At 49.1% G+C, this 15015-nt stretch overlaps 1 long non-coding RNA gene across 12 annotated transcripts in view; it reads right to left on the bottom strand.

Annotated features, from left to right (window-relative positions):
- Positions 1 to 15015, bottom strand: part of LOC124522311 (uncharacterized) — a 42656-nt gene that overhangs the window by 14269 nt on the left and 13372 nt on the right. For 10 of the 12 annotated variants that reach the window (XR_006964743.1, XR_006964746.1, XR_006964750.1 and 7 more), the window contains 3 exons: positions 9171 to 14448; positions 6782 to 7958; positions 299 to 1471 (listed from right to left, as the gene is read on the bottom strand). This is a non-coding gene — a long non-coding RNA (uncharacterized LOC124522311). The remainder of the gene's footprint in view (positions 1 to 298; positions 1472 to 6781; positions 7959 to 9170; positions 14449 to 15015) is intronic. The other 2 variants (XR_006964749.1, XR_006964752.1) reach the window with 2 other exon arrangements.

The raw sequence follows: 15015 nt of genomic DNA, 5'->3' as shown, positions 1-15015 counted from the left end.
CAACAAAGCAACAACAGGTGTCACGTGACCTTTTATTCGGCATTCCATAACATTAATGAGAGCCTCTCTTAATAGGTGTGTGGTGCTCTTGTACAAGCTGGTCACGCAGCACTTATCTGGGGAGTAAGAGAATACCAACCAACCAACCAATGAACAAAGAAGTTAGTGAGCTAAGTGTTAGGAAGGAAATAACCCAGGTCCTAGGCCAGGAACAACCTACTTTACACAAGGTGGTCACGGAGAGCCTCTCTGAGGAGGCAATAATGGAGCAGAAACCAGAAGGTTAGAAGGAACCCACCGTGTAAGGATCCAGGGAGAGACTCTTCCAGGCAGAGACAACTGTGATCACCAATGTCCTAAGGAGGGAAGAAGCATGTGCGAGGAACAGGAGTAGGCCAGAGTTACTGCCGTGAAGACAAGAGATGAGCAGATTATTTGGATACGAAAACAGTAGCAGCAGATGAGCACAGAACGGGATGGATACAGGATGTTTTCAGAAGATCGAATCCAGAGGACGTGGTGCTGGGTTGCAGTGGAGACCAAAGGAACATGTCACATGAAGAGGCGTGCTTGGGACATGTTAAGTGTCTGCTCCCTTCTGGTCATCCAGCAAAGACACAGACAAATGTGGATCTCAGGGGACAGGTTGATGCATGAGGTACGAACGTGGGAGGTCCCATTGTGTCCATGCTCTGTGCTGGCACCAAGGATGAAACAACCCACAGAGAGAGTGTAGATGGGAAGGGCCCTGTTAAAAGCCCTGTGGAATAGGGAGTGAGCAATAAACACTGACAAGGAGCACAGTGGCCACTGGGGTTGGGAGAACATCACCCAAAGAGTAAATTTTCAAATAGGCCAAAATACAAATTAGAAGAAAGGGAGGGAGGGACATTTTCAAGAACCAGGCAATTGTTAAGTGTACCAGAGCTATCTGAGAGAGGTACAGTAGGTTGAGGAGAGGACATCATCAAAGGGATTCACTGGTGCCCTTGACAGCTGTTTTCATTTGGGGGGCAGGCTGATAGAAGCTGGACTGGAGAAGTTAGCAAAAAAAAAAAAAAAAAAATGGTTACAGAACAAGGGAAGACTTGCTGTTTACAGCAAGCGAAATGTGGCAGTGTCTCAGAAAGATATGGGATGAGGGATGGCTTTACGTTTTACTGCCTCTTGTATCATAGATAACAGAATGATGGAGAAATAAATGGGTAGGTGATAATTGGAATCATTGCAAAGTCCTACTCCTCCTCCAGAAGATGGGCATGGGATCCAGGTGAAGGGCCTGGCCTCAGGTAGGATAAGGTCCCTTATTCCACAGGGATAGCAGAGATACAGGTGCAGATCCGGTGTTGCTGTGAAGTGGTGAGAGTTCCTGTCCGATAACTGCTCTTTTTTCTTTTCTTCTTCTTCTTCTTTTTAATGTATTACCATTGAACTTCTTGAGAAGCGTGGGTCATGGAGCACTAGAAGGTTACTGCAGATAGAGAAAAGACACAGGTCAGGAGGTTGCAGGATTTCGTCTTTATTAGGGTGTACCAGGAGAGGAGAGAGGAAGGAGCAAAGACCCGTTTTGCGCGGGACAATTTATAGCCCCTTAAGCTGGCCTAATAGAATGTGACATGACCTAGTGGCCATGGAACCGGGGGTTCCCTAAAGGGCTTAATGCCTAGGCTGTAGACGCAGTAGAGGGAGGGGGCTGGAGAACAGGCCTTTTGGGGGTGATGAGAGAGAGGAGTGCTAGACAGCGACTCCAGGGAGGGGAGCGGGGTTCCTGATGTCCAGGGTCCAAGGCAGGTCCATGGGCAGCTGGATATTCGTGTTGGGGAGAACAACCCTGAGGACGGAGAGGACCGGGGGTGGCCGGTTTGTCTTCTAGGGCCTTGATAGGCCTGGAGGCAGCAGGGGAGGGAGGGCTGAGAGGACGATAGCAACTGTGCCTTGGGACCAACGTTCACAGGCTGGAGTGGGCAGAACAATGACCAGGGGATTCGGACACGCCTCGCCCAAAGGACGGTCTGAGAGTCCGGGGACCGAGGAATAGCAGCCGGATAACAGGGGTTTGGGGCCTTGGACGAGTATGGAAACCGTCTTCAGAACTGGGCACACAGACTGGCAAGGACCTCACTCAGTCGCCGGAACCAGGCTCAGAACCTCACAATTGGAACGCATCCCGAAGCCCTGCCTTTTCCTCTACCGGGCGCCGGAACTTCCGGACGCGGGCCTTCCTGCTTCTGTTGGCTTTAGTTCCGGGGCGGGACCATAGAAGGCTATTGTGCCGAAGACCGTTCGGCCGGGCCACTTCGATTGTACCGCAGCCTTCGCTCCCCCTCAGCAGCATTCCTCTTTGCCACCTCAGCTATGATCTGCAGGGCTCTTTACAGGCGAACAGAGGAAACGATGGATTTTCCTTTGTGATGTGTGTCGTTCCGTTTCTCTGGCCAGTAGGTGGCAGTGTTGCGCACTGTACCAGTTCGGACCACCTCTTCCCCCGCCTTCCGAGTTTGAAAAAACTCAGAGCTGCCTTCTTTAAAAAAAAAAAAAAAAAACAAAAAAAAAACAACAACAACAACAACAAGACCTTCCTTTTACGCATGCGCGCTTTTGGCTGCCCTGGCTGGAAATAGGTTTTTTTTCTACGTGTTAGGGACCCAATAAAACATGCAGCCCTGGGATAAAATCTTTCTACCTTTCAGCTTGCCTTTCTTAAACTGCTGCCGAGGTTCTTCACCAACTTGGATGTCTGCGTCTCTAAGTCGTCTGCTTTTTGGCTTTTCTCCACACGTAGTGATTACCAGGCGCGGAGGGGAAGCGGTACTGGGGGGTCCTTAATTAAAGAGTACAAAGATACAGGTCGGATGATGAAAATTTTGGAAATGGATGATACTGGCGATAGTTGCACAACAGTGTGAACTTCCTGTTGGAACCAATCGATGTTCATTTAAACATGCTTAACATGGTACATTTTATGTGATCGGTTTGAGTACCACAAAAGGGAGAGAACACAGGTGACATAGGATAGAGTTTGTCCTAAATAAGTAGTTACACAAATAGGTGGAAATGAAATGCGGATTTCAAATAAGCCGTGAAAGAACCGGTAGATAACTACTGAAAAGGTACATTGCCCCTCTTGCCTTGCTTGATCTGGGTTGGCCTGCATTCCCTCCTCGTTGTCTCATCAGGTCTCCCCCTTGGTACCTATTGCCTCAGTCAGTGTGCTGCTCTGGGCTGGAAGCAGTGCTCCTCTGTATCCACGTGTGCGTGTGTAACAAGCACATTTGTTGACAGTCAGGACCCTTTCTCTATGGGTGGCCTCCCACAATACATCCTGTGGTTTAGTTTCTACTCCCTTTTGTGGCTTGGGCTTTTTTCCTCTTGAGTCAGATGGATGAAGCTTCAGTTACCCTGGTAACCATTTTTCTCTTTCTAAATCATCTCAACGTCTCATCACTAAAAGACAAGGAGAGGGAGACAAGTGCTTTCCCATCTATCCTGGACCTTCAGGCAAGCTGACGCCTGAGACTGAGTGACCCAGTGAGGAGCTGCAGAAGAATGTTGCCATGACAACAGAATGGCTCACCCCCTTCCAGCACACAGCCCCTTCTCCCTCCCTCTCACTGCCTAATAGATCTCACTTCAGAATGGGAATGTGCTTTGGCTAGGACTGAAGGGATAGGTGTATCGTAGAGGATGGAAGGAGAGAGGTATAAGCCTGAGATGCCTTCAGAAGGAACTGGGGGAGGAACCACAGCCCCCCAAAAAAGCATCCTGCACAACAGGGAGGTCCCAGAAGGCTACGGAGGCAATGAAAGCAGAGTAGCTCTAATGTGTTTGTGATTTTCTCCAGCCCTAAAGGATGCTACAGCATTTTATGCATGGCTCAGGCCCTGGAAAAAGGGGCCTGTGTTGTTAAAGGAGAATGGAGCCTGGCATCACTCGTGGAGGGCACGACAGACTTGAGAAGGACCTGCTCACCTCAGTGACAGCTCTTATGAGTTACTCCGCTGTGTCTGTCTGGTCTGCTCTTCCTTCTGTGCTCTGCTTTGGGGGTCCATTTATGGGACATGAAACGTTGTCCTAGTTAAAGGAGAGGACAAGGCAAGGATGCCCCATCCTCCTCTAACATGGACTGATTGGAGGGTGGACAGAGCAGGGGCCTGTGGGGATGGTGAGCTGGGATCACAGACTCACCAGTGCTCCTCAGACCACAAGGGCACGGTGGGTAACTGATTCTCTCTGGCTGATGTGGTCTTCATGATTATTCACTCTCAGGACTACACAGAAAAGGAGCAAAAACCCCACTGAATCCATTGATGATCTGCTAAGCATCTTTGATATCAATCATGTGACTGGTCTAGCTGAGGAAGTGCTCAGTCGTTCAGATTTCCACCACACCTTCCTTCTTGCCTCCAAGTGGGGAAGGTGTATGTGTGGTTTACAAGTCTCCCCGGGTGGTGCTGGAATGGGGTGCATGAAATCCTTATGTTGCTCACAGTGTCCTGGGTGGTTTCTGAGGGAAGGAGGACTCTTGTGTCCCTGGTCCACGTGGTGAAGTGACCTGCACCACCTTGCATGTGGCTGGTGAAACCTGCTTTTTCCTCTCTCCTCTTGGCCAGTACCTGCTGCTTCCTGGCTGACCCAGCCTCAGCTCACCTGTGTTGGCATGTGGAGACCTCTTGGATTCTTGGTCTCAACGTCCATCACTTCTGTGGGAAGGGCTGTTGCTCCACAGCCTCAGCTGCAGGGTCACCTAGTCTGCTGCGTGCTTAGTCCTCCTTCATTAACCCCTGATGGGGAGTCACTCACTTTCCACATTTCCTTACCTGGGGATGCAGCCTCTGGGAGGTCACAGCACACAGCAGGAGCCAAGATCAGCTCCAGTAAGCTAAGTTCCTAAACTTCGGCCATCCCTCTGCCCAAAGAGACTGCTGGGTCAGCCTGCAAAGTGAACTCCTCTGAGTCCCAAACGCAAATACGTGCAAAATCCTTTCCTCCACTTGTCTGATACATCTCACTTGTCCCCTCCCATTCAGGGGAGTCTGACCTGAGAGCCTTACCTCCATCGGCCACCTCTTTGTGTCATGTACTCCTCCAATACTGGGGGACAACATTCATCTTTGCTTGACCTTCATGCTGACAAGACTCCTATATAGTATATCCAGATCCCAAAGGGAAAGCTTTAGGATTTGTTTGTTTTTGTTTTTGTTTTTGTTTTTAAGAGACTGGCTTACCAATCATGAACCCTTGTGCCATCATCAGCACAGAAAATCTATAAAAGTAAACTCGGAGTTCAAAGACAGACACCACGTTTTATTTATTTATTTATTTATTTATTTTTTTTTTTAGCATAATATAATTTATTGTCAAACTGGTTTCCTAAAACGCCCAGTGTTCTACCCAACAAGTGCCACAGACAACATGTTTTAAGGTTCCTAGGAGATGTTTGTCAGCAATTGTAGTGTCGGAGCCCAGAGAGCTCCTCTCCCAAGTCCTCTGCACCCACCAGCGCCTGGTAACTGTGAAGGATACTCGGGAAGCAGAGATGAACTTACTCAAAGCTTGTGATGTCTTCCAGGAGTTCGGGGGCAAGCTGAGTTGCCTGTTTCTCTCTGACTAGTGCAGGAATGTCTTGGGATAGGCAACCTTTTGTCTAGTCTCATATTTACCACACAGTCAATGAAAAGATCAGCCCTGCGATTGGCTCAATATTTAATCTTTCAAAGGAAATACCTTCTATCATTACGGGGGGGAGCACAGTCTACATGGCTGGAAAACAGAATGAAACCACACCAGTCCTCATCATAAAATCCCTGAAATGAAAATGTTTCCTTGAGAACTTCCCATTCTGGGCACAATGCCTTCAGGAGCCTTCCTGCTGAAGTTACAGTACAGGTTCCTGACTCAGTCCTAACCAGGGCAGTTTCTCCCTAGCTAGTTCATGGCTGTGGGTTCCATCAAGACAAGACAGGTGGGAGCATTCCGGCCTCCAGCAGCTCTTCTCAGGCTCCTGATTCTCCCACAGGCAGTCGCGCTCACACACGCACAGCAATGATGCATCAAACTCCTTTTGAGAGCTCCCGGTGCCAGCCCTGTTCTGAGAATAGACAGTCTCAGTCACAGTATGGGCACATGCCTTCACTGCCCTTAGTGCAGATGGAGAAACCAAGTCACACAGAGACTAAGGAACATTTCTGTTGCCATGCAGCCAGAGAACTTACTAGATGAAGTCCAGACAGCACTGCTGCCCACCCTACGTGACCTTACCATGAGCTAACATCTTCTCGTTCTCCCTCTCATTTATCATGCACATGTCATTTTACCTAGCAGTGAACTAATTTAGCCACTTTAAAGGAAGGTATACCTTGTCTTTAACACAAACACCTCAAAACCTGCAGGAGCTACCATGGGGGCACACACGTGTTCCTGTGGGTTTAAAGGGAGATTATCCAGGAACCCTCCCCCACCCCAGTGATACCCCTCAGTAACCCACAACAAAGCAACAACAGGTGTCACGTGACCTTTTATTCGGCATTCCATAACATTAATGAGAGCCTCTCTTAATAGGTGTGTGGTGCTCTTGTACAAGCTGGTCACGCAGCACTTATCTGGGGAGTAAGAGAATACCAACCAACCAACCAATGAACAAAGAAGTTAGTGAGCTAAGTGTTAGGAAGGAAATAACCCAGGTCCTAGGCCAGGAACAACCTACTTTACACAAGGTGGTCACGGAGAGCCTCTCTGAGGAGGCAATAATGGAGCAGAAACCAGAAGGTTAGAAGGAACCCACCGTGTAAGGATCCAGGGAGAGACTCTTCCAGGCAGAGACAACTGTGATCACCAATGTCCTAAGGAGGGAAGAAGCATGTGCGAGGAACAGGAGTAGGCCAGAGTTACTGCCGTGAAGACAAGAGATGAGCAGATTATTTGGATACGAAAACAGTAGCAGCAGATGAGCACAGAACGGGATGGATACAGGATGTTTTCAGAAGATCGAATCCAGAGGACGTGGTGCTGGGTTGCAGTGGAGACCAAAGGAACATGTCACATGAAGAGGCGTGCTTGGGACATGTTAAGTGTCTGCTCCCTTCTGGTCATCCAGCAAAGACACAGACAAATGTGGATCTCAGGGGACAGGTTGATGCATGAGGTACGAACGTGGGAGGTCCCATTGTGTCCATGCTCTGTGCTGGCACCAAGGATGAAACAACCCACAGAGAGAGTGTAGATGGGAAGGGCCCTGTTAAAAGCCCTGTGGAATAGGGAGTGAGCAATAAACACTGACAAGGAGCACAGTGGCCACTGGGGTTGGGAGAACATCACCCAAAGAGTAAATTTTCAAATAGGCCAAAATACAAATTAGAAGAAAGGGAGGGAGGGACATTTTCAAGAACCAGGCAATTGTTAAGTGTACCAGAGCTATCTGAGAGAGGTACAGTAGGTTGAGGAGAGGACATCATCAAAGGGATTCACTGGTGCCCTTGACAGCTGTTTTCATTTGGGGGGCAGGCTGATAGAAGCTGGACTGGAGAAGTTAGCAAAAAAAAAAAAAAAAAAAAAAATGGTTACAGAACAAGGGAAGACTTGCTGTTTACAGCAAGCGAAATGTGGCAGTGTCTCAGAAAGATATGGGATGAGGGATGGCTTTACGTTTTACTGCCTCTTGTATCATAGATAACAGAATGATGGAGAAATAAATGGGTAGGTGATAATTGGAATCATTGCAAAGTCCTACTCCTCCTCCAGAAGATGGGCATGGGATCCAGGTGAAGGGCCTGGCCTCAGGTAGGATAAGGTCCCTTATTCCACAGGGATAGCAGAGATACAGGTGCAGATCCGGTGTTGCTGTGAAGTGGTGAGAGTTCCTGTCCGATAACTGCTCTTTTTTCTTTTCTTCTTCTTCTTCTTTTTAATGTATTACCATTGAACTTCTTGAGAAGCGTGGGTCATGGAGCACTAGAAGGTTACTGCAGATAGAGAAAAGACACAGGTCAGGAGGTTGCAGGATTTCGTCTTTATTAGGGTGTACCAGGAGAGGAGAGAGGAAGGAGCAAAGACCCGTTTTGCGCGGGACAATTTATAGCCCCTTAAGCTGGCCTAATAGAATGTGACATGACCTAGTGGCCATGGAACCGGGGGTTCCCTAAAGGGCTTAATGCCTAGGCTGTAGACGCAGTAGAGGGAGGGGGCTGGAGAACAGGCCTTTTGGGGGTGATGAGAGAGAGGAGTGCTAGACAGCGACTCCAGGGAGGGGAGCGGGGTTCCTGATGTCCAGGGTCCAAGGCAGGTCCATGGGCAGCTGGATATTCGTGTTGGGGAGAACAACCCTGAGGACGGAGAGGACCGGGGGTGGCCGGTTTGTCTTCTAGGGCCTTGATAGGCCTGGAGGCAGCAGGGGAGGGAGGGCTGAGAGGACGATAGCAACTGTGCCTTGGGACCAACGTTCACAGGCTGGAGTGGGCAGAACAATGACCAGGGGATTCGGACACGCCTCGCCCAAAGGACGGTCTGAGAGTCCGGGGACCGAGGAATAGCAGCCGGATAACAGGGGTTTGGGGCCTTGGACGAGTATGGAAACCGTCTTCAGAACTGGGCACACAGACTGGCAAGGACCTCACTCAGTCGCCGGAACCAGGCTCAGAACCTCACAATTGGAACGCATCCCGAAGCCCTGCCTTTTCCTCTACCGGGCGCCGGAACTTCCGGACGCGGGCCTTCCTGCTTCTGTTGGCTTAGTTCCGGGGCGGGACCATAGAAGGCTATTGTGCCGAAGACCGTTCGGCCGGGCCACTTCGATTGTACCGCAGCCTTCGCTCCCCCTCAGCAGCATTCCTCTTTGCCACCTCAGCTATGATCTGCAGGGCTCTTTACAGGCGAACAGAGGAAACGATGGATTTTCCTTTGTGATGTGTGTCGTTCCGTTTCTCTGGCCAGTAGGTGGCAGTGTTGCGCACTGTACCAGTTCGGACCACCTCTTCCCCCGCCTTCCGAGTTTGAAAAAACTCAGAGCTGCCTTCTTTAAAAAAAAAAAAAAAAAAAAAAAACAACAACAACAACAACAACAACAAGACCTTCCTTTTACGCATGCGCGCTTTTGGCTGCCCTGGCTGGAAATAGGTTTTTTTTCTACGTGTTAGGGACCCAATAAAACATGCAGCCCTGGGATAAAATCTTTCTACCTTTCAGCTTGCCTTTCTTAAACTGCTGCCGAGGTTCTTCACCAACTTGGATGTCTGCGTCTCTAAGTCGTCTGCTTTTTGGCTTTTCTCCACACGTAGTGATTACCAGGCGCGGAGGGGAAGCGGTACTGGGGGGTCCTTAATTAAAGAGTACAAAGATACAGGTCGGATGATGAAAATTTTGGAAATGGATGATACTGGCGATAGTTGCACAACAGTGTGAACTTCCTGTTGGAACCAATCGATGTTCATTTAAACATGCTTAACATGGTACATTTTATGTGATCGGTTTGAGTACCACAAAAGGGAGAGAACACAGGTGACATAGGATAGAGTTTGTCCTAAATAAGTAGTTACACAAATAGGTGGAAATGAAATGCGGATTTCAAATAAGCCGTGAAAGAACCGGTAGATAACTACTGAAAAGGTACATTGCCCCTCTTGCCTTGCTTGATCTGGGTTGGCCTGCATTCCCTCCTCGTTGTCTCATCAGGTCTCCCCCTTGGTACCTATTGCCTCAGTCAGTGTGCTGCTCTGGGCTGGAAGCAGTGCTCCTCTGTATCCACGTGTGCGTGTGTAACAAGCACATTTGTTGACAGTCAGGACCCTTTCTCTATGGGTGGCCTCCCACAATACATCCTGTGGTTTAGTTTCTACTCCCTTTTGTGGCTTGGGCTTTTTTCCTCTTGAGTCAGATGGATGAAGCTTCAGTTACCCTGGTAACCATTTTTCTCTTTCTAAATCATCTCAACGTCTCATCACTAAAAGACAAGGAGAGGGAGACAAGTGCTTTCCCATCTATCCTGGACCTTCAGGCAAGCTGACGCCTGAGACTGAGTGACCCAGTGAGGAGCTGCAGAAGAATGTTGCCATGACAACAGAATGGCTCACCCCCTTCCAGCACACAGCCCCTTCTCCCTCCCTCTCACTGCCTGATAGATCTCACTTCAGAATGGGAATGTGCTTTGGCTAGGACTGAAGGGATAGGTGTATCGTAGAGGATGGAAGGAGAGAGGTATAAGCCTGAGATGCCTTCAGAAGGAACTGGGGGAGGAACCACAGCCCCCCAAAAAAGCATCCTGCACAACAGGGAGGTCCCAGAAGGCTACGGAGGCAATGAAAGCAGAGTAGCTCTAATGTGTTTGTGATTTTCTCCAGCCCTAAAGGATGCTACAGCATTTTATGCATGGCTCAGGCCCTGGAAAAAGGGGCCTGTGTTGTTAAAGGAGAATGGAGCCTGGCATCACTCGTGGAGGGCACGACAGACTTGAGAAGGACCTGCTCACCTCAGTGACAGCTCTTATGAGTTACTCCGCTGTGTCTGTCTGGTCTGCTCTTCCTTCTGTGCTCTGCTTTGGGGGTCCATTTATGGGACATGAAACGTTGTCCTAGTTAAAGGAGAGGACAAGGCAAGGATGCCCCATCCTCCTCTAACATGGACTGATTGGAGGGTGGACAGAGCAGGGGCCTGTGGGGATGGTGAGCTGGGATCACAGACTCACCAGTGCTCCTCAGACCACAAGGGCACGGTGGGTAACTGATTCTCTCTGGCTGATGTGGTCTTCATGATTATTCACTCTCAGGACTACACAGAAAAGGAGCAAAAACCCCACTGAATCCATTGATGATCTGCTAAGCATCTTTGATATCAATCATGTGACTGGTCTAGCTGAGGAAGTGCTCAGTCGTTCAGATTTCCACCACACCTTCCTTCTTGCCTCCAAGTGGGGAAGGTGTATGTGTGGTTTACAAGTCTCCCCGGGTGGTGCTGGAATGGGGTGCATGAAATCCTTATGTTGCTCACAGTGTCCTGGGTGGTTTCTGAGGGAAGGAGGACTCTTGTGTCCCTGGTCCACGTGGTGAAGTGACCTGCACCACCTTGCATGTGGCTGGTGAAACCTGCTTTTTCCTCTCTCCTCTTGGCCAGTACCTGCTGCTTCCTGGCTGACCCAGCCTCAGCTCACCTGTGTTGGCATGTGGAGACCTCTTGGATTCTTGGTCTCAACGTCCATCACTTCTGTGGGAAGGGCTGTTGCTCCACAGCCTCAGCTGCAGGGTCACCTAGTCTGCTGCGTGCTTAGTCCTCCTTCATTAACCCCTGATGGGGAGTCACTCACTTTCCACATTTCCTTACCTGGGGATGCAGCCTCTGGGAGGTCACAGCACACAGCAGGAGCCAAGATCAGCTCCAGTAAGCTAAGTTCCTAAACTTCGGCCATCCCTCTGCCCAAAGAGACTGCTGGGTCAGCCTGCAAAGTGAACTCCTCTGAGTCCCAAACGCAAATACGTGCAAAATCCTTTCCTCCACTTGTCTGATACATCTCACTTGTCCCCTCCCATTCAGGGGAGTCTGACCTGAGAGCCTTACCTCCATCGGCCACCTCTTTGTGTCATGTACTCCTCCAATACTGGGGGACAACATTCATCTTTGCTTGACCTTCATGCTGACAAGACTCCTATATAGTATATCCAGATCCCAAAGGGAAAGCTTTAGGATTTGTTTGTTTTTGTTTTTGTTTTTGTTTTTAAGAGACTGGCTTACCAATCATGAACCCTTGTGCCATCATCAGCACAGAAAATCTATAAAAGTAAACTCGGAGTTCAAAGACAGACACCACGTTTTATTTATTTATTTATTTATTTATTTATTTTTTTTTTTAGCATAATATAATTTATTGTCAAACTGGTTTCCTAAAACGCCCAGTGTTCTACCCAACAAGTGCCACAGACAACATGTTTTAAGGTTCCTAGGAGATGTTTGTCAGCAATTGTAGTGTCGGAGCCCAGAGAGCTCCTCTCCCAAGTCCTCTGCACCCACCAGCGCCTGGTAACTGTGAAGGATACTCGGGAAGCAGAGATGAACTTACTCAAAGCTTGTGATGTCTTCCAGGAGTTCGGGGGCAAGCTGAGTTGCCTGTTTCTCTCTGACTAGTGCAGGAATGTCTTGGGATAGGCAACCTTTTGTCTAGTCTCATATTTACCACACAGTCAATGAAAAGATCAGCCCTGCGATTGGCTCAATATTTAATCTTTCAAAGGAAATACCTTCTATCATTACGGGGGGGAGCACAGTCTACATGGCTGGAAAACAGAATGAAACCACACCAGTCCTCATCATAAAATCCCTGAAATGAAAATGTTTCCTTGAGAACTTCCCATTCTGGGCACAATGCCTTCAGGAGCCTTCCTGCTGAAGTTACAGTACAGGTTCCTGACTCAGTCCTAACCAGGGCAGTTTCTCCCTAGCTAGTTCATGGCTGTGGGTTCCATCAAGACAAGACAGGTGGGAGCATTCCGGCCTCCAGCAGCTCTTCTCAGGCTCCTGATTCTCCCACAGGCAGTCGCGCTCACACACGCACAGCAATGATGCATCAAACTCCTTTTGAGAGCTCCCGGTGCCAGCCCTGTTCTGAGAATAGACAGTCTCAGTCACAGTATGGGCACATGCCTTCACTGCCCTTAGTGCAGATGGAGAAACCAAGTCACACAGAGACTAAGGAACATTTCTGTTGCCATGCAGCCAGAGAACTTACTAGATGAAGTCCAGACAGCACTGCTGCCCACCCTACGTGACCTTACCATGAGCTAACATCTTCTCGTTCTCCCTCTCATTTATCATGCACATGTCATTTTACCTAGCAGTGAACTAATTTAGCCACTTTAAAGGAAGGTATACCTTGTCTTTAACACAAACACCTCAAAACCTGCAGGAGCTACCATGGGGGCACACACGTGTTCCTGTGGGTTTAAAGGGAGATTATCCAGGAACCCTCCCCCACCCCAGTGATACCCCTCAGTAACCCACAACAAAGCAACAACAGGTGTCACGTGACCTTTTATTCGGCATTCCATAACATTAATGAGAGCCTCTCTTAATAGGTGTGTGGTGCTCTTGTACAAGCTGGTCACGCAGCACTTATCTGGGGAGTAAGAGAATACCAACCAACCAACCAATGAACAAAGAAGTTAGTGAGCTAAGTGTTAGGAAGGAAATAACCCAGGTCCTAGGCCAGGAACAACCTACTTTACACAAGGTGGTCACGGAGAGCCTCTCTGAGGAGGCAATAATGGAGCAGAAACCAGAAGGTTAGAAGGAACCCACCGTGTAAGGATCCAGGGAGAGACTCTTCCAGGCAGAGACAACTGTGATCACCAATGTCCTAAGGAGGGAAGAAGCATGTGCGAGGAACAGGAGTAGGCCAGAGTTACTGCCGTGAAGACAAGAGATGAGCAGATTATTTGGATACGAAAACAGTAGCAGCAGATGAGCACAGAACGGGATGGATACAGGATGTTTTCAGAAGATCGAATCCAGAGGACGTGGTGCTGGGTTGCAGTGGAGACCAAAGGAACATGTCACATGAAGAGGCGTGCTTGGGACATGTTAAGTGTCTGCTCCCTTCTGGTCATCCAGCAAAGACACAGACAAATGTGGATCTCAGGGGACAGGTTGATGCATGAGGTACGAACGTGGGAGGTCCCATTGTGTCCATGCTCTGTGCTGGCACCAAGGATGAAACAACCCACAGAGAGAGTGTAGATGGGAAGGGCCCTGTTAAAAGCCCTGTGGAATAGGGAGTGAGCAATAAACACTGACAAGGAGCACAGTGGCCACTGGGGTTGGGAGAACATCACCCAAAGAGTAAATTTTCAAATAGGCCAAAATACAAATTAGAAGAAAGGGAGGGAGGGACATTTTCAAGAACCAGGCAATTGTTAAGTGTACCAGAGCTATCTGAGAGAGGTACAGTAGGTTGAGGAGAGGACATCATCAAAGGGATTCACTGGTGCCCTTGACAGCTGTTTTCATTTGGGGGGCAGGCTGATAGAAGCTGGACTGGAGAAGTTAGCAAAAAAAAAAAAAAAAAAAAAATGGTTACAGAACAAGGGAAGACTTGCTGTTTACAGCAAGCGAAATGTGGCAGTGTCTCAGAAAGATATGGGATGAGGGATGGCTTTACGTTTTACTGCCTCTTGTATCATAGATAACAGAATGATGGAGAAATAAATGGGTAGGTGATAATTGGAATCATTGCAAAGTCCTACTCCTCCTCCAGAAGATGGGCATGGGATCCAGGTGAAGGGCCTGGCCTCAGGTAGGATAAGGTCCCTTATTCCACAGGGATAGCAGAGATACAGGTGCAGATCCGGTGTTGCTGTGAAGTGGTGAGAGTTCCTGTCCGATAACTGCTCTTTTTTCTTTTCTTCTTCTTCTTCTTTTTAATGTATTACCATTGAACTTCTTGAGAAGCGTGGGTCATGGAGCACTAGAAGGTTACTGCAGATAGAGAAAAGACACAGGTCAGGAGGTTGCAGGATTTCGTCTTTATTAGGGTGTACCAGGAGAGGAGAGAGGAAGGAGCAAAGACCCGTTTTGCGCGGGACAATTTATAGCCCCTTAAGCTGGCCTAATAGAATGTGACATGACCTAGTGGCCATGGAACCGGGGGTTCCCTAAAGGGCTTAATGCCTAGGCTGTAGACGCAGTAGAGGGAGGGGGCTGGAGAACAGGCCTTTTGGGGGTGATGAGAGAGAGGAGTGCTAGACAGCGACTCCAGGGAGGGGAGCGGGGTTCCTGATGTCCAGGGTCCAAGGCAGGTCCATGGGCAGCTGGATATTCGTGTTGGGGAGAACAACCCTGAGGACGGAGAGGACCGGGGGTGGCCGGTTTGTCTTCTAGGGCCTTGATAGGCCTGGAGGCAGCAGGGGAGGGAGGGCTGAGAGGACGATAGCAACTGTGCCTTGGGACCAACGTTCACAGGCTGGAGTGGGCAGAACAATGACCAGGGGATTCGGACACGCCTCGCCCAAAGGACGGTCTGAGAGTCCGGGGACCGAGGAATAG

This window comes from Lynx rufus, unplaced genomic scaffold (genome assembly GCF_022079265.1).
Source record: "Lynx rufus isolate CCGP_SWC_20201006 ecotype Redwood Valley unplaced genomic scaffold, mLynRuf1.p SCAF_35, whole genome shotgun sequence".
Taxonomy (NCBI): domain Eukaryota; kingdom Metazoa; phylum Chordata; class Mammalia; order Carnivora; family Felidae; genus Lynx; species Lynx rufus.
Note: the sequence above shows the minus strand (reverse complement) of the source record. Positions and strands in the feature narration are given on the sequence as shown.